This window comes from Crassostrea angulata, chromosome 3 (genome assembly GCF_025612915.1).
Source record: "Crassostrea angulata isolate pt1a10 chromosome 3, ASM2561291v2, whole genome shotgun sequence".
NCBI lineage: Eukaryota > Metazoa > Mollusca > Bivalvia > Ostreida > Ostreidae > Magallana > Magallana angulata.
In genome coordinates, this window is record NC_069113.1 from 23,322,409 (window position 1) to 23,337,839 (window position 15,431).

General features: G+C 31.0%; 1 pseudogene; it reads left to right on the forward strand.

Annotated features, from left to right (window-relative positions):
- Nucleotides 1–1,085: 1,085 nt before the first annotated feature.
- LOC128178154 (piggyBac transposable element-derived protein 4-like) lies at nucleotides 1,086–5,987 on the forward strand (annotated as a pseudogene).
- The last annotated feature ends 9,444 nt before the right edge of the window (nucleotides 5,988–15,431 follow it).

Below are 15,431 nucleotides of genomic sequence, written 5' to 3' on the forward strand. Positions count from 1 at the left end.
CCCTAAGATGTTACCTAACTCCATTTAAACTTGATCAAATATCAATGTCTTTAGATTTACAAAACCTGTGATGAAATTGTGATAAAATATACAACTTTTTTTTTATTACGTACAACTAACTGATTTTGTAACGGTTGTCATCTGTTTGACAGAGTAACACATTAATTGTTTCAAAACTGCCATTGTTCATTTATTACAATTTTTTACGTGTAAGGATAAATCAGAAAAGTATAGAGAAAAAAGTCTAAATACATAAATTTTCTATCAGATGACGTATATTGTTTTCTTTAATTTTCAATATTTTATAACTGCTAACTGATAAAACAGCAAAAATGTGCTGCAGGGAGTGAATTGTTAAAATATTTAATATCTTTTTTAAAAAGCTATGTAGTCAAAAATGTAAGAATTTGAATGACTGTCTTATTTAAAAATTATAGAAGACATTGTCTAAAGAACAAATAAATTTTTTTCTTAACAGAGAGTAGAGGTGATTCCTTTAATTAGTTTTTAAACATAAATATAATGGTCATTCTTTATAATTTATAAATAAGATATTTTGGTTTTATATAAAAATAACAAACATGTTTTTACTTTTTTACAAGTATTCATAAAATACAATTTCATTTGATTGTGAATTTAAAGTGAAATTGTTTTCCGCTGACGTCGATGCAGCAATATTATCTTTACCTTCGTCAAGTAATAATCTAACTACCTGTTGTGAAACTTTTTTTTGTTAAAGAAATTCTCTCTTCCTCTTTCTCCATTTTATTTCGAACTTTCTTTCTCTCTCTCCCTTTAAATAAAACAACATTATCATTTCTCTCATAATCTTATGATTAATTTGGATGATATGTTCCTTATGTTAAATACATCTTGAAATGTTTAATATTTTTTTAATTTTTTTTTTACAAATGCAGATCATGAAATAAATTAATGTAAAACAGATCGTTTTCAATTCGAAAATCAATAGTAATTTCATATCATATAACCCTTTAACCCCCATTGACGCATTTCGACGCACTTTGATAATACATGTATAAAAAATTTAATCACTCGCTTATTTTATTTCGTATGATAAAGAACTAGATATCAAAAGAAAATACAAATCCTCAGGAAAACAGGAGTAATTAAAGAAAAATGATTAATGACTTACAAAATAAATCATAGTTAAAATTTAAAATGATTTTTAGCTCTTCATTTTGAATGCGCATTGTCGGACAAGGGCGGCTTTTACAGCTCGAAAGCACCGATATAAATAAAAAAAAAATCCCCGTAATTGTTAAGTAAACAAGTAATACACCACTTTTTATAACATCCTTGATATTTTTTATACATGTTTCATGTGATGTTTTTAGAAGAACAAAATTATAAACAGGGTTCAATAGTATTACGTTGTTGTACATATATTTTGTAGTTTTCATTCACGCGGTATACGCTAGTATCGATTGCGTTACGTATTTATATTTGTATATAAAACTAAAATGGACCAAGCTAGTAACTGCTTCTTATAATCAAATATATTTTGTCAACATTTTTTTAAAATACGAAGTCTTTTGCCGAGATCACAACAAGCTGAATTTATCTCCCTTTTCCGTTACTACGCTACAATGTAAACATTGAACAAGCGCGGGATTTCCGAGTTTGACAGTAGAAATGGAGAACAGTTCATCGGATGACGATAGCGATACCTTGTCTGAGGGTTCAGATCTCCAGATATTTAGTGAACATGAATTTTCATCGGACACAGACAGTGACGATGATACACAGCAGACAGAGTCATCAATGGAGCCTGACAGCCAACAAACAGAAGCAACTGATGATGACTTCTGGTCTTACGATCTCCACCCAGTGGACATAGCACCATTTACTGAACAAGTAGGGCCAGATCATACTTTACTGCCTGACGATGACTTGTTGAAGTATTTTTATCTTATGATAAACGAAGATTTCTTTGAAACTGCGGCTCAGGAGACGAACAGATATGCAGAACAGGAAATGACTCGCAAAGGTTCCCGCGATTCGATTTGGTACCCCACAACTAGCCCAGAAATGAAAGCTTTCTTTGGACTGAACATCATCATGGGAATAAATCAGTTACCTCGCATCGATATGTACTGGTCGGAAAACCCATTTGTTGGTAAGTAAAATATATGATTTGCATTGCATATATTGCAAGAAATTCACTAAGCTTATAAAGCCGCTTGTACGATATAAAATACACAAAATTATATTGAAAAAAAAAATAGAATAACAAAAAAAACCCCCCACAAAAACAACCTGCCACACAGAAATAGAAAATTTAAATAATATACCCCCCAAGAATTAGTATTTTTGGTTTTCATTCTCCCAGGAAATGAAGGCTTCAAGAAATGCATGACAAGAACAAGGATTGAAAAATTGCTGCAGTATCTGCACATAAATGACAACCAGGCTCAAGCACCTGCTGGATCACCGAATTATGACAGGTATCATACATGGTTTTGCTTTGGTTTATACAAAACTAGTTTCTTTTTGTGAGGGAACTTGATTTATTTTTGTTTGCTATTATTAATTTTTGTAAAGATTGTAAAGACACATTTGTAAAAAAAAAAAAAAAAAAAAAAATATTAGCAAACAGAAAAGCGTGTGCTAAAATATTCACATTGAACAAATACTGGAAACAATTTTTATATCATTCAGTTCTTTTGGTAATAAAAATTGGTCCCTTAGTATGAGTGATTCCAACCAACACGTGCATTGCACAGGGAGAAAAGTAAAAATAAAACCTGATGAAATATAAACTGGATCATTTTATCTTCAAGTTGTTTGAAAGTAATATATATTGTATTTGGTTTTGATTTTCATAGCTTACTTCCATTCACATTCTATTTCACTTAGAAAATAACATGAACAACCAGATGTTAATGACATGTCCTGAGTCACAATCAGTGGTTCAGTATTAGTAGAGTCTTGGCATGTCAAGTTTTAGACCATGGTTTAGAGTTTTGACTGAAACCGAAATATCAAAACTGAATACAAAACTACTAACTCAGTGAACAAGTATATTACATGTATACACGGATGCAGAAATTCTGATTGCCAGGGAAGGGGTGGGTGGGTTCCAAGATCTATTTTTAGTTACGGTACTTTACTATGTGAACTATATAACTTAAAATTTTTCAAAGGGGGTGTGGACTTGCAGTTGAAATCCTCCACCCCCCTCCCCAAATACATTTTAGAATACATGTTTTATTACATTTCAGACTTCATAAAATAAGACCACTTATCGACATGACAAGAGGAAATTTCCAGACGTTTTACAAACCAGGGAAGTGTCAGAGTATAGATGAAGGAATGATAAGGTACATGTCATGGCATTTCATCCTTGCTCTTTTTCTATCCGGTTTCTAAATGCAACTTGTTAGCATTATGCTAGTGAAAGCTGCTTGGGTTCTGGCCTTGATTTCCATTCAAGCCATATATTTTCATGATATTTATATGTTCATTCTTCCTTTCCTACTACATTACTTTATCCAATATGTATAGATTTGCCTATATTATGATTCAATTCTCATATTCTTACAGGTACAAGGGACACCATTATGCACAGCAGTACACGCCAGGAAAACCAATAAAGCGCGGTCTAAAGGTATTTCAATATTTATAACTTTTGTAATCTACATATCTTTTTTTTAAAAACCTTGGATACCCTAAGTGATCATTATTTTTTTAAAAATATTTTATAAGTTTTATTTAAAAAATCCAGAAAGTTTACTGACTGTCTGACACTTTTTATGTGGAATTGAAAAAATATTGAAACGTTTAACATCATAAAATGATATGACATGGAAACTTTTTTTTCATGTAGATATGGATGAGATGTGAACCAAGTGGCTACACCAATGATTACAGAGTGTATCTTGGTAAACATGATTCAATGTGTGGCCCATCACTAGGGGAACGAGTCATCAAACATTTATGCAAGCCACTGAAGTGGAAAGGTCATCATGTGTTCTTCGATAGGTAATTTAATTATTGTCAGAATGCCTGTCTGTTTATATACAAGTTAAAATGACTTGTTATGAACAAAGGTTATAAAAATTTCAGAGTTTATGCACATAAATTTGCTGTGACACAGGATAGGTTTTCTCAGTTGTGTGTTTTATCTAATTTTTATTTTTGGGGATGGGGGGAGGGGAATTTTTTCTAGAGATGCATGAAATGCTTGAATGCTACTTCATTTATTTGCAGGAAATGTGACACATTTATGTTCTTGTGAAATAGAAAACTTTTGTATACTTCTACTATATCTCTACTAGTATGTCTCTGCTATATTGACAATTATGTAAACCAATGGCAAAAGTTTTGAATTACAATCTTGACCGTGTTCATACTACTCCATGTCGATTATTTACATATGTTTTCATTCTATCATGTCATAGTTGCTCGAGACTGAAATGGGAATGGGTAAAATATTGTCTCTGACTTTTAAATTACCGGTAAGTTTGATGTCTCATTTTGAAATGACTGAATTTATAAAAGGAACATACAATTACGTGTCTTGTGCATGCAGTCATATTTTTAATGACTTTATAAAAAATCAGAATCAGTCCATCAGTCATATGACTTTTTCTTAATCTTATTTTATTAAAATTTTGAAATTAAGGTTGTGTGGGACACTTCCATGTTGTGACGTATTGTTTATCGAAATAAACAGTAAAACTAAGTGTAATTATATAAGTAGCTAGTTTCTTTCCCAATATTGTCACCTAACAGCTTAGCGCTGTGAGTTAGAGGGATTGCTACGAATCTGAAAGTCATGAGGTCGAATTTTGCTGGGGATTTTACAATTTTTACCTCTCAGATAGAATATTTTTAAAAGCTATTTTTTGGTTAAATATTGTAATATTTGAAAATTTTAAACCGTTGAAAGTATGTCAATTATAATGTATTTTAATCCACATTAATATCGACAGATGTCCCATACCACCTTAAGTTCATTATATTGTTGGTTTTCTTTTCCTTCAGATATTTCACTTCTATTCCTCTTCTCCAAACTCTTGAATCCTACGGTGTTTATGGTTGTGGGACTATAATGGCAAACAGGAAAGGGTTTCTCTCACAGCTGAAGAACCCACACCTTCCCGAGAGAGGAGATGCTGAACAGATGCAACATAATAACCTTGTTGCCACCGTATGGAATGATGCTAAACATGTACGTAGTTTTTATGTGGTAAAATAGTTGTTGTATTTGTAAAAGTCTAGGTTCAGTGCTTATCTGTTTTACGTGAAAAAAATGGATATTTGCGAGAGTAAACATATGCATGTTTTCAAATGATTCCAAAAGACAGGTTTATTTAATTTTTCATATAAATTTAATCACAGGTTCACATTGCATCTACAACATCTGACCCTCTCGGAGATGGCCCAGCTCAAAGAAGGGTTCGGGGTGGTGGTGTAATCATCATTCAGCGCCCGCCTGCAGTTGAGCACTACCAACAACACTACTATGGTGTAGACAGAACACAACAGTACAGATCCAAGTGTCCAGTTGGCCGTCCATCCAAAAAGTTTTGGAAGTATCTGGTCAACTATATTTTTGAAATTTCTCTGATCAACACATTCCTTCTTTGGTTTGAAACCCCAGGAACAAGAAAACCAACAAAACATTTCTCCATGATTGACTGCAACTTGTCTATCGCGGAGAAACTTATTGGTGATTTCTCTAGCAGAAAGCGGGCACCTTCATGTGGAAGGGGAGTTGCAGGTATTAGTGTTGCTAACATCAACCGGCACATCAGCACAAAGTTGACAAGACCGCGAGGAAGATGCAAACAGTGCAAGAAGAATGGCAGAAGAAGTGACACATTTTTTGGTTGTAGCATTTGTAATGTACATCTGTGTAGAGGCCTATCACACTTATCATCACTTGCTTATGGAATAGGTTTATATATCATGAAATGTCTGCTTATAATTGCATGTTTTGTTCAAATAATATGCGTTTACTTTATTTGGTGGCCCCAAGCACTTATAAAATCTAATCCACTCAAATAATTTGCATTTTTTCAAATGTGATTTTGTCGTGTACCATGTATTTTTAAAACCTACATCTAAAAAATAATCTAAATATGTTATTGAAAAGATATAAACTATTTATCACTGTGTGTTGGTAACTGTTGCCATGACAACCATTTTTAATTTATGTACATGTATTTCATATTTCTATTGTATACCAAAGCTGAATTCTTTATTCATTGATTTTCTTGAAAAATTTATAAAACTTCTTCGTTTCTTTCCATTTGAATTTTGTTGTATTCATAACGAAATTTTATTGAGATACCTTAATAAGCTTGTGGTCTTGTTGCTATGGTAACTATTGTTTCTGCATTTTCAAGAATGTATAATTAGAAAAATATATATCGTCGGTAACATTATATACCACATTGTAGACTGTTATTGCCTTTTTTGGGTCACTAAAGACACACTTTGAAACTTTATTACAATTGTTTGTTGTTACTTTTATTTTGATCAGAAAATGCCAAATGTTGCGCAAAGCAACATAAAAAAAAGTTTTTTCAAATTGTTTTGATTAGAATTCCAGCTGTTCAATAATACTTTACAAAGTATTTTTCTGTAGAATATTCTGTATATTACTTTATCGTTCAATATGGTATCAAAATATTCCACTATTCAATGAAAAATCTATGAAAAAATATTATTTTATGATTTAAGCCCAAAACGTTGCCATGGCAACCGCATATTTGACTTTTTGTTATCAAATTTAAAATCTGTCAAAAAATGTCTTTCATTCCATATAAAATTATTTGATTAAAAATATAACCAGTATTAAGTTAAATTCAATTTGTTATTATATAACTTTATCTTGGTAAATTGTGAAAAGTTCTGGGAGTTAAAGGGATAAACAATCCTTGCATGGATATCCTCATTTTTAATTGAAGCATTCTCGAGTAATGATAAGTATATTTACATAATTTTAATTTAAAAAATGGGTGGGTGTTAATCGTCTGCAACAAGTTATGATAATAGAAATTTGATTTATGGATTTGAAAGAAATTAATAAGATACGACACAGAACCATTTTTGACACTGTTTATTTACATAATACAAATTAGAATAAAACCAATAATACCTTATATCAACTCTCTCTCTCTCTCTCTCTCTCTCTCTCTCTCTCTCTCTCTCTCTCTCTCTCTCTCTCTATCGATTTAGAGTCGATTATGTTCAACGGTAATTACAACAAAATTAGAAAATGCTTTATGCTAACTGAAATTTTCGACATATAAGTTTTTAAAAAATGATTAATCCTGTTTGCAGTGCGCAGTTCTAAGTAATTAAAGGAAGATTGTTCGCATTTGTGAGCGTAATTTCGATACAAATGCAACATTTTAAACCTCATATTATAACTTTTTTTTATTATCCCTAAAACGCATGCCCCTAACCAGTGCAATTGTACCTAAGATTTCCCTCGATAGCTTTCTTTACATGATAATTTTTACAAAATGTTTTTACTGTAGATACATCTAGAGCAGGATGTTTATAACTAAGTTTACAATTAATCAAGAACGTATATAAACGTTTTAAAAATGAGATTACCTGGAGTAACAGCGTTTAACTAAAAAGATGAAAGGTAACTTTGTATCTTTTTACTTGAAAGGTGATTTAATTAAGGTAACATGTAGAAATGTAGGCCGAATAAATATACGTCTTTAAAGATTGCCTCTTCTGATGGTTAGGACTAAACGAAACTAGACATTGTCAAGCGTCCTCTGCTGCTTCAAACTTCCATGTTAAGACAATACGGTGCATTTAGAGTTGTGAATGCAGGTCACAATTTTTTTTGTATAGAATGTGTTCCAATTTATTAAATTTCATTTAGACTATCAAACGACCGTACGTAAGCAAATAAAGTAATTACGTCAGCTTAGAAATATTTATTTCTGCAAAGTTTTGTACTATGCATAGTCGAAAACCGAAGGCTTCGCATTTCTTATCATCGGTGAGAACAACAAGACCGACTCTGGGTTTCCAATGATGAGTAAAATGTATCACGGATGTGTTTCCATCCGGTTAAAGGGATTAAAATTTTTACCACAGGGAGATGGAATACCGTAGCATACAGAAAAATTGACACAATTGAGTTTAAGTTACTAGCTACTAAAAGTGTCAGACGTATGGAGAGAGCTATTGGAAGACCACCAAGAACAATAAATCACAGAATTTTTATGTAACAAAATGCAGTCGTATTTTGATGAATGCGATTCGTATGACACCAAAGATAAAAAATGAGGAATAAAAATACGGAATCGGCATTTCATTTGAACTGTAAAATGTTTTAAATTAAATGCACGAAATGGCTACAATTAATTATGAATTATTATGCAAAATCATGCTATTTTCAAATAAAATTTTTATAGCTTTCGTTCTTGTGATTGTATTGATTGCATTTTTTTAAACTATGAAATTTGATTTTTTTTTTAAATTAACACATTTTCAGTCTGTGACAAAATTAAATAGCTTTACAATCAAGTTATGTTTTTTTCCTTTTCATTGTAAAATGGTTGTTTCATATTTTTAATTCAATAGAAAAAAAATTTAATGACGTTGATTTTTTAATACAATTTGTATTGTAGTGGAGATACTATATTGAACTCAACATTGTATTTCTTAGTATGCCACATATTTCGATGTAATGTTTACAAATTGTGCTTGTTGTATTAATGATATCTTTTCCATTGGTCCATGATGCACAAATTAACTATATTTTATTCACAGGATTATATCTGAGAGATTATACTTTACACAGAACTTAAAGTCAACGAAACTCCTACCTTTAATAAGCTACTGTGGTTTCATCAATGTTCGTTGAATACCAATTTCGTAGCTTTTGTTGTTAAGTTGATCCACGAAATCTAATGTTAATCGAAGTGCACTTTCTATTAACATTTTGTATTGATAGGATCATTGACAACGAATTTACGTATCCTTGAAACTGTGAATATCATCGAATCTACGAAAATTGATGGCTACAAATATTTATAAAACCAAAGTAGCACAGTGTCAGTGGGATATAGAAAATGCTATAGAAAATGGCAAGTTCCATTTATAAGGTTTATTTTTTTTTATTAACAGAAATATTTAACTTCATTAGTGTCGTATTTGCAACTGTAATATTATTTCTTTATTCTCTGAAGAAAAAATAAAACACTTTCATAAAAAAAATAGTTCAGCAATTATGTCGGTCTTTCAGTGATAAAATCCTATAACGAAAGAGAAATTTTATATATCTATTAATCTTGCTGTGTCAGTTCTAATGAGAAAAAACAACAATAGAGGAGTAATTATTTTGGGGAAAAAAACGTATGGATGAACTATTTTCTGATTTATTTTTCAAATTATAAGTGAGATAAGCAAATGTATAAGGGATAAAATTCCCGCAATGAAAACAACTATGTTGAATTGAAAAATATATTTTAAAAAGTGCTGCTCGCATTGTAACGTATTTGTTTTTTATGTATCCATACGAAAAATAGAAATGATTTTGAACACTACATCCTGCTATCTTTTTTGTTAGAACAAAAACCTTGCCCTTTTTAAAGTTTAAAACATGTTCAGAAGAAATTGATTAAAAAAGTGTTTTAATACTCCGTTTTGCAATTGAAATCCTGTATCTTTGATATGGTTCATAATTGTGCCGTCTCTTTAGTAGCCACCGTTATTATTTTTGTGTTTTCGTAATAGCGATAACCTGGTTAATCTGTTTGTTACAAATCGGTCTTGTTAACAATTTGGGCATTAGGGTATTGAAAGGATTGATAACACAGAACTGTAAAAAAAAGTCTTGATATGTATTTCGAAAAATCCACAATGCGCAATAACTCTGCAAAGCTTGTCTTGTCTTTTTATTTACCAAATCGTGTACACTGAATTAATCAGTAAAAACAATAACTCTTCTGTGGATCTGTGAGGCAATAGTAGGACACTTCATTTAGATTCTTTTTAACTTATTTGAAGGAATTATATGACTAAAACATATCTTAAAAAAACATAAAACAAAATAAAATCTAAAACTTAATTTATTTGGAAAGATATACAAGTAATAGTGTTTCTGAAAACCCCTTGAGACAAAATGAGTATTACATTTTTAAATCTAAACTTTGAAAATATACAATTTTTTTAAGCAATCATTAGTCTTTTCAACAAAAGTCAATACTGTTTTAAAAAGCGTTGTTACATTGCACAAACTGGTGTCTCCGTTTTATTGCCGTCACAGGTAAGCCAATCCGTCTGGTTTATCTTCCCCTTCTTCCTTTGTTTTTCCTACGTCTCCACTTCTCTCTCAGTTTTCTGAACCCCTTTTTGCCAGCTTCCCAGGCAACTTTTCCAGCAATGAAAGGAAGAATTGCATCCGCGCCTGGAATCATTGCTGCAGTATTCCGGGAAATCAATTCACTTCCGCTCCATTTGTTGGCGAATCTTCCGATGTCCCCAACGAAAGATAAAATCAGAAGTAAAAAGACGGCGTATTCGTGAATCTTCATACTTTTAATCTGTTGTATCAAAATATGTTCTCTTTGCCTGCCCGTCTCTATTCCTCTTTCCTATTCCACTCTCATTTTTATCTCTTTATATAAGCGCCTTTATCCGGATGTCGTTAATAATCGTATATAATTAGAAAGTGCTTTGAATAAATTACAAATGATATGATACTTTATTATGTATACATGTATTAAAATTGTTTTGTAACTCTGTGTTAAAACCACAATTCTGAATAAAAAAAAATTTCAGCCAATATATGTTGTTTACGAAGAATTTCATTAAACAGAGAAAACCCGGTCATATTATCATTGTTTACCTTGTCATTTTTTTTCTCAAAATTATTGTTTGGAGCTTTATGTAATTTTTTAAACTTGAATTTATTTAGTTTTTCTATCTGTAAAAATTTTTAAATATTGTCATTAACGCATGTTTAGATCTAAAGCTATGCACTCAAATAAAGAAACCATCTTTGAACAGCATTGAAAATAAATTTAAATTGTATCTATAAACTCAAGATGTAAATTAATATAAGTCTCGGGAAAATGAACTCTTTGTTGGAGTATGAAACCAGTGTGTTATTTTTAAAACAATTTGAAATTGTTGACGTCATTTTTTGTAAAGGTTTCTCATCTGCCTAAATGTAGAAAACATTTTCTATGCCAAAAGTGAAAGATGGAGATGAAACCTCGGGGAATTGAGGCAATTTGTCGTCTTTGTCATTAAAGAAGTAAATGATTTTGTGGTGATAGCACGGACATCTGCTTCAAAGCACTGGTATAGCGCACTTTGAAAATTACGCACCTTGAAAAATGTTTTCAAAGTGCGCTATACCAGTGCTTTGAAGCAGATGTCCGTGCTATCACCACAAAATCATTTACTTCTTTAATGACAAAGACGACAAATTGCCTCAAAGTGCGCTAATTTTGGGACCAAGTCAACGCACATTGAAAAAAATTTGTTTTGATATCGTTGATATTAACACACTTTGAAAATAAAAATGTTCAGAGTGTGGTCGAAATAATTGATTTCTTTATATACATGTGCAATACACGATTGTTTTCACCTAGTTTAGATCAATATGATATATTTAAGAAAGAACCTATTGTATTCTTATCTAAATTGGTAAACTGTTTTCCGATTATTTTTTCTATTTTCTCACAATCGTACGTAGTTTGACAATTTACACATTAAGAACAACTTGGGAGATGAAAAATGATAAAATTACTTTTACAGAGTGTTTATGAAGATAAATGTACATGTATAACATATTTCAACTGTCCTCAATTGCATGTGCTTATAAACAAGCACGATGTGAAAGAAAAACTACGTTAGTTATATATATAAAAACAATGTGATCTTTTAGCACATCAGTGCGAGAGAAAAAAACCACACTCTAACGCTTACTTTTTAATTAATAATAATTTAATATACTCAGTATTTGTCAAAGTAACTTTTTTAAAGTAACGAACTCGATCATTTGATTTGAATTTGAAAACGGGGTTCATGGGATATTTTCCATTATCACTACACTTAACTTATAACTTCCGTACTTATACATTTACTCCATTTTGCTGACTATCATATGTGTTGGATGGAAAGATGAGAGGTAACGGGCCCTCTTCCTATAGTAAATTAAAGAACGGCTTGCCATTGACCTGTATCTGTGGTTAACTCCACCTCGCTCCGTTCTCAAAGACAGTAAATTAGATTCACAAGTGTTAAGAAATCATCATTCTATCATTAGATTAAAATTGAATTCAAAAATATGTTATTTATACATAAATTTTCAAAGTGCGTTAGGTATCTCGATGGTAAAAAAAATGTTGATGTATCTTCATAATGAAGTAAACGCACTATTTTTTATATTATCCGCAGTACGGAGATTAGCGGAAAATAATTGTCTTGTTGATTCGAGTAGAAAATGGTATCCAATGAAATTCATAGTTACGAGTCACGTGGTGACGAGTGTATGATTGGTGTTTGATTAGCACGAGAAATCCCTTCTAGCTCATCTTCTGACAAAGACGCATCAAATTTCCATCAATAAACATTTTTATTTTTTTATTTTTCTATAATTTAGCAGTTTAGAATTTTCATATTTTTGTCGCAAAGTCCATGCAAGACGGCGCGCATTTGCGACTTTGACATGGTTTGGGACACAGGTTTCCAGAGATTTTTCTATTTAATAGTTATTTTATTTTCTGGTTTTTTTTCTGGCCGGTCACGTCGTCGATGAAAGGATGAAATATTTGTTTAAAAAAGGGTGAGGCAGTGATTTTGTATATTACATTATGTGTAAATGATACATTTTTGATATTGTTCAGCTTAAAAATAAACTTCCGGCTCCCCCTTATGCATTCTGGGCTAGTCGGCATATACATATTTGCTTGTCAATTTTTATAAGAATAGATAAGACCAATAAAATTCCAAGTGCGTTTAGTTGGTCCAAATGTTAACGCACTTTAAAAATAATTCGAAGTGCGTTGGTTTGGTCCCACCTTTAACGCACTTTGATTTTTTTTCAAAGTGCTTTGCCACAAAGCACCATATATTTTAAGTTGTTCATAACTAAATTATATGGCTGTAATAATTAATCAAGACACGAGTATATTAAACTATTTTATTTGTTTACCAAACCAATTACATATTTGTTTATTTAGAAGACTGTTATTATAAAATTTATTGGATTGCGTTTTTAAAGCAAGATTGTCATTTATTTTTTACAAAGTCTATGATACGTCGACATCGCAATGATATTTTATCATACGCCATAAAGAGGTTCGAACTAACTATCAAATAACCACTGTGAAGCATTTCAAAATTCTCTCTCTCTATCTCTCTCTCTCTCTCTCTCTCTCTCTCTCTCTCTCTCTCTCTCTCTCTCTCTCTCTCTCTCTCAATAACACATTTATCCCACTTCTACCCAAACCTGATTTGTATACATTCTTCTAATGTCGTCCTGAATGACAAAGCATCAAAACATGTATCAAATGTAGTGCAACTTATAATCTGAATTTCATCTTTACTCACTTTTAATTAATTAATCAACATTGATTTTGCATCATTCATTTATGATTAAAGGGTCTGAACAAGACAGAGTAGTGGCATGCTGTCTTAACTGTCATGATAAATAACCTATACATGTACTTCTAAACTGACCAATTATCCTCACAACCGAAACCCGGGGATCTTACCTTACCTTACCTGATTTTGAAACGATTGCTATCTTTTCGACTGAGTAATTCATTAACCGGTCAGAAATTCAAATCCTACAATAATTTAAAAAAAATTACGTGTAAGAATAAATGAGAAAAGTATAGAGAAAAAGTCAAAATACATGTATATTCAATCAAAATTAGATTGGATGTCATGATTTTTTTTTTAAATTTTCAAAACTGCTAACCGACAAATCAGCAAAAATGTGCTGCAGCGAGTGAATAGGTAATATATTCATTATTATTTTTAAAAGCCATGAAGTATTTAGAATGTGAGTGACAGTCTTATCTAAAAAAAAATATAGAAGACATTGTCTACAGAACAACTAATTATGATACTTGTATACATATGATTTTTAATAAAAATATAATGGTCATTGTTTATAAATAACAATTATATTTATTCTCAGAGTATATTCAACATATTTATAGTTACCCTATATATATATATATATATATATATATATATATATATATATATATATATATATATATATATATATATATATATATATATATATATATATTACATCTTCTTCGTGATCACAAAGGATGGATAAATATCTATCTACGAGTATAATTTTATACAACATTATATGATGGATTACATTAATTCTTCCTTTGGAAGTAATACATTTCCATAGAATATTTATTTAGCAATGATCTTTTATAGAACATACAAGACATTTCCACGATTAAAAAATGCCACTTTGGCTCGGTTAACGTACCCGGCACAGTTTAATTTACTTTCGGATTATATTTGTTATGAAGCATAAACATTTATATTTCTAAAAATTTTTAAAAGGAGGATTTTTGATGCAAGTTTGAATTTCCATCTGAAATACATGTACATACATGTAAATACATGCATTAAAGTATGTAATTTTTGAAAATAATGATAATCATAAGTCAAATTTATATGATCATGAGATTTACGCACACAACATTAAATCTAAAAAAGAATCCCTTTCAATGAGTAGCATGTTGAAGAATAGTTCAAATATACGAAGTTTAAGGAACACGGTCTTCCCTTCGACCAATGTTTCGACTCCAATTTCCCTGAATTTTCGTAACAGGTCTATTATAATTATTTCTACATTTTAAACATAAATCCATCTAATTGTATATATCACAAAAAAGTCAACACTAAATCGCTGTAAAATCATGTTCACAACGTCTTCATTCCGATAATCTGTTGATTCGTGATGTGGGATACTATTTAACTTTAGGGTATTTTTTAATAAGGGTATTGCAAAAGTTTGATTTAAAAAATAACAATAAAAGCAACAACGGGAAAGAATGACTTTATTCTGAAAGACGTAGTGCTTGAAACTTCCGTTAGAGAATAAGAGTATTTTAAATTTTAATCGAAAAGAAAATACAGTTTATAGCTGAAAAGATTGTACTTATACAATTGAATCATAAGTCTTTTCGCAAATAGTCAATAATGTTTTAAAAGGCGTTGTTACATTTCACAAACTGGTGTCTCCGCTTAATAGCCGTCACAGGTTAGCCAATCCGTCTGGTTTATCTTCCTTTTCTTCTGTTTCTCCTACTTCTCCACTTCTGTTTCAGTTTCCTGAACCCTTTCTTCCCAGCTGCCCAGGCAAGATTTCCAGCAATGATAGGAATAATTGCATCGGCACCTGGAATCAATGCTGCAGAATTCCGGGAAATCAA